Genomic DNA, 5,516 nt, shown 5'->3' with positions numbered 1-5,516 from the left:
CTATATCCTTTTCCAAGTTGGGGAAGTTCTCCTTTATTATTTGTTCAAATAACGTTTCCACTTGTTGCTCTTCCTCTTCTCCTTCTGGTAACCCTATAATTTGAACGTTGGAATGTTTAAAGATGTCCTGGATGTTCCTAAGGCTTTCCTCATTTAAAAAAAATTCTTGTTTCTTCATTCTTTTCTGTTTGGATGTTTCTTTCTTCCTCCTGGTCCACTCCATTGATTTGAATTCCAGTTTCCTTCCCATAACTATTGATTCCCTGTACGTTTTCCTTTATTTCACTTAGCGTAGCCTAATTTTTTCATCTAATTTGCGACCAAATTCAACCAATTCTGTGAGCATCCTGATCACCAGTGTTTTGAACTGTGCATGTGGTAGGTTGGCTATCTCTTTGTCACTTGTATTTGTTCTGGACCTTTGATCTGTTCTTTCATTTGGGCCATTTTCTTGGTCTTGATGAACCTGTTCTGTAGTGAGAGACAGAGCCTTAGGTGTTCACCAGGGCAGGGCAACCCAGTTGCTGGGTTGTGATGCCATTTGTGGGGGGGTACGAGAGGGAACAATGGTGCTTACTCTGCTCTCTGCCCGATTTCAGTCACTTCCTCCCTTTCTGCCAAGCAAATTGGGCCCTTCTGATGCTGATTCACATGAGTGGGTTTATGTATGTCCTGGGACCCTGTGGATGTCTCCAACAAACTCTCCTTTGAGGCCGAGAGTCTCTCCCGGCACCTCAACCTCCGCAGGTGTTTTTGATCAGTGTTTTGGGGCTTTATTTCCCTGCACTGGGACTCTGGGTTGTGTGGTCTGTCTCGCTCCCCAGTTTCACCTGGTTTATCTGTATGTGAATGTGGGGCCACTGGGTATACCAGCTGCCTTGCACACTGTGCCCCTCCACAATCTACTGCCTCACTGGGTCCACCAGCTGCCTTGCCTGGAGCCCTGTCTGTCTGTCCAACTCAGTCCCTCTTTTGTAGGTCTGGATGAATGTGCCTTCTTTATATCCTTGGTTGTCAGACTTCCATATAGTTCAATTTTCTGTCAGTACTGGTTGTTTTTTTGTTTGTTTGTTTTTAAATTGTTGTTGTCTTTATTTTGGTTGTTTGAAGAGGTGAAGTATGTCTACCTAGCCTCCATCTTGGCCTGGAAGTCCCTAGATATGTCTACGCATGTTATAGAAAAAACAAGTATTAAACAATAAAAAACTCAGAAAATACCATATCCACAAAAATATCATGAAGAATTTACTAAGGTACTACACTCAGTTCACCAATGTATGGTGAGTACAGAATATATTTAATTGTAGAACTAAGAGTAAAACAAATATGGACATTAGAATGAAAAATAAAGTTAGAAATTAGTAAGGTGTATAAACAATTAAAGGTAGAAATGATGTAACAAAAAAAGTTAAACATTAATAAGAAAACGATGAGAAAGATTATATTTGCCCTGATGACATTATTCGATGACATTCATAAGACTCAGTACCCAATGGACATAATTTCAGGTTGATGAATCAGGTTTTAAAAGGTATGGGTACATTTAATTGTACAGAAATACCCAATTGGAAATATAGACTTTTAGGGGAGTGCTATAAATTGATTAATAGTTCAATGTGCACTGTATACTTGCTTGGACTGAAGGTCAAAGCCTATGTTAAGACTAGAAATGCAGAAATTGCTAGAGAAGAAAAAACACCATTATAAGCATTAAGAATATATAATGCCAACGAGACAGCATCTAGTATGCAAATAAATGGAGCTGGTGGTAAATCATAAGGAGGAAGAGAAAATTATTTTGAGCATTTTGCTGGGAAAGTTAATGAAAGAAGGGTGATACTTTCTGAGTTAAGATTAGCATAAGAAGAGAGTTGAAAGGAAAGGTGAACATTTCTATTTTCCTAGGTTGATGTTGCATTAGCTAGATCATCACCCCACCAGAATGGCATGTTGATTCCAATTCCAAGTGACGCACAGTAAGTGCAATACTCAGTGGAAAAGACAAATTGTAGGGATAGATATTGATCAATTTTGTCCTCTGTTTTCTCATGTAAAGAAACGATGTAGATAAGCCTCCAGAAAATGAAGACAACTACAAGAAATTCAGGACATTGTGGTATATGGTAGGTGTGGGCAGAATTAACAAATGTCAAGAGGGTGAAGGAAAGCTAATTAGGTGGAACTGAGTGAGTCCTGATGATTCTATTTCTGAAAACCTACCAGAGGTTGAAGCTACAAGGGAATTTCATTTGTCTCCCAAGACACATAGATGCTCTCTTTTTTCCACACTAAAATAACGAATATATTCCAAAAGAAATTTTATTATGACACATCAAGAAATAATTTTAAGCTATGAGAATAAAAATAATTAAGCTGATAATATGTTGTAAATTAAATCTGCAATGGTATAAGGACACATGGTCAAGAAACAAATAAAAATGAGTTCTTATTGACATACTCAGAATGAAGTGTGCATGACAAACTATTAAGCAGGAATATGTATATACAAATAATGCTTAATATATAACGACAATCACTTACACATAATGAAAAAGAACAGAGATATTAACTACTTTCAGTGCTTTTATTAGCTAGGAAAAGTACACCCAGAGCTACATAAGTATTATTAGAGCTATTATGAAAATAGACAAATTTAAACAAGGCAAGTTGCTCCTTTTAAAACAAGGATAAAAAGTATTTTGACAAAAGACAAATAACTTATAGAAGGCTAAAAACTACTGGCAAAAAATGAATTTCTGTTCTATTTGTTTATTGAGAAGTAAACAATCACCTCATAGATAATTGTTTTTTAGGATTACCTCATAGACAAATGGATTTAAATTTTGTATAACTTAAAACTTAATAACTAAAAGGGCTTTGAGATATTATTTGGGTATCATTGTTTTTGTTTTGTAAATTATTAAGTATAAGTCAGACTCCTTTTGTGTTGTTAGCAATGCCAAATTACATAAAGTTAAACCCTGCATAAGCTTTGTCACATTGTAAATATGTGTTTAAGTACAGAAAGGCTTCCCATGCCAAGAATGCTGACCAGCTTACTTATCGGTTTTAAACAGGAGAGCAAATGATCTTTAATTGTACCAGAAGAATTTCTTTAACTGCAAAGAATTTCCTGCTGGAGAAGAATGTTAAGCACAGAAATGAAATCCTTTGGGACCAGGTAGTAATGAATAAAACACAAGGAGATGCTGTACATCTGGACAAGAAGTAAGAATTTCACTGCTGAGCATGAACAGATAATCTGTTTCAATCAGGGGGCTTGTGGTATCAGGACCAGGAAAGAGTGGTTTGGTGGTCATTTCAAGTCCATTCTACCTTGAACCAGTCAAGCGCTAATGCCATTATGTCTACTTTGTACAAATTTCCCTCTGAATAGACAATTCTAGGACAAATGAATGTGGAGTGATATCTACTTACTGTCGACCTCACTGTTAAGTTTTAGGTGTTTTCTAACAAGTTTACATGCATTATCCTACTTAATTATTACAAGGAACCTGATTAAGAAAATGAAGAAGGCATTATTTCAATTTTCATTTTACAAAAAAACATATTATGACTTTGAATATTAAAACTTTACTCTAATTCCCATAGCAAGTAAACCAGGTCAGTCTTACTCTAGAGACTATATACTCAATCATTATTCTATACACTCACTCAATTGTATTTTGAAAAGACAGCAGATTTCAGTAAGTATGAATCAAAGAAGACCAACCTATTGGGCTACGTTAATTTGTGTACTGAGATTGATTAGCTTAGAGAAACATAATTTCTGAGTAATAAATTATTATGTGGAGTTACTGATAAAATGCTTAATATCTTTTTTAAGCTATGCTAATTTCAGATTTTTAAAAACCTTATTAAAATGCATCCATTATTTGCTAGAGTTAAAAGATTAGCCGTTCCCCCTTATGCATAAGAAAATGGAATAATCCTTGTTTGTGACAACTTTTGAAGAAATTGTGCTCTGGAAGAAAGACAGATTTCAATCACATGAGACTTGCTTTTCAGTAGCACATTCATGTTCTTTATTTGGCCTCCCGTAAAATATCATTTTGTTGGCTCACATTTCCTTAGATATATACAAATTAGACATATTGCACAATAGCTAGGAAGTACTTTCCTAATGTTTCCCAATAGCTAGAATTAATTGAAAAATTTTAGGGTATATGAATGAGGCCAGAAGCATTGTGTTATGGCGTAGTAGGAAATACTCAGATCTGTAGTGACATGACACCTCCAATTTGATCTGAATGGGAAAATGATTCTGAAATTATCTTTAAGGAAATTGGAATTAGATCATAGGTAAAATGTAATATGTATGTATAGGATTAATAAGTATATTTTATATCTGTGCATGGAACTGTCATCTCCCTTAGAGTTGGCATATAAATTGCGTGACATATTAGAAAAAATGAGGTCTATGCCAGATGAACTAAAAAGAGCATAAAAACCTTTACTGTCACAATGAGGAGTCATGTTTATAGCAACAGTCAATAACTTATTTATACTCATTAAATTAATATATAAAGCTTAACTAGAGAAATTATGAATGCAATATGCTAAAGTTTATATAAGACTGAAATACAAACTTCTTTTTTTATGTCAGTTTATTGATATATACTTGACAGGCAGCACTGTATGGGTTTCAGGTGCACAACATAATAAGATGACTTATATACACTGTATTGTGAAATGGTTGCCACAATAAGTTCACTTAACTCAGGAAAATATTAATTATTATATTCTGAAAATTATCCCCAAATCTCTCTTGATTTTATTTAATTAGTACATTGTTTACAAGACCATTTGGAAAATATTATTTAAGAGCTCATATTTCTAAGTTGATTGATATGGTTTACAAAATAAAACTGTTTTGAATTTATAGGGAACAGTATACATTTTAAAGTATCTAAAGTAAATGCATGTGTGTAAATGCCCCAATTCTCCTTTTGTTGCCTGATTTAGAAGTTTGAATACAACTTTTTTCATTTCCAACATTTAAATCATATAGTTGCAAATTATGAGCTGTTTACATAATTCTTTTTTTTTAACACTAAGTCTGAATAATGGCTTGTCCAATGGAGGAGAGAGCGCTGGAATAGGTTAGACTAAGTTGCTATAGCAAGCTCAGATTGTGTCAGATAGTTTTGATCATCTGCCACAGAGTGTTGCTTGCAATGTTTACATAATTCTTGATTTAACTGAAGCATTTTAGATTTAGAAGGGAATTTCTAATTTTATAAATAAGCAAATTAGATTCAAAGAAGTGAAATAACTGGCCAAACTCACAAAGTTTGGTTGCTGGTTAGAGACACCTTTGGAAATAAAATTGAATTCAGTACTTCTAATCTTAAATCTTTAGCTTTTACATGGAACCAAACTGCTTTTTGTGGATAGCTGCTTGCTTGTATTTCTCTGTCCTTGGACAAAACTTCAGTGTACAATGAATAGAAGCACATTTTCAAAGTGAAATTTGAGAGCTTTGATATTCATAC

At 34.2% G+C, this 5,516-nt stretch overlaps 1 non-coding gene across 1 annotated transcript; it reads right to left on the bottom strand.

The window, feature by feature from the left end:
• Positions 1-5,073: 5,073 nt before the first annotated feature.
• LOC119060677 (small nucleolar RNA SNORA28) lies at positions 5,074-5,195 on the bottom strand. Its single transcript, XR_005084645.2, has one exon. It is a non-coding gene; the product is annotated as a small nucleolar RNA SNORA28 (small nucleolar RNA).
• Positions 5,196-5,516: the final 321 nt, after the last annotated feature.

This window comes from Artibeus jamaicensis, unplaced genomic scaffold, assembly GCF_021234435.1.
Source record: "Artibeus jamaicensis isolate MK-2021 breed Jamaican fruit bat unplaced genomic scaffold, CSHL_Jam_final scaffold_1019, whole genome shotgun sequence".
Taxonomy (NCBI): Eukaryota; Metazoa; Chordata; class Mammalia; order Chiroptera; family Phyllostomidae; genus Artibeus; species Artibeus jamaicensis.
The sequence above is the reverse complement of the archived record's forward strand: the minus strand, read 5'-3'. Positions and strand labels throughout refer to the sequence as shown.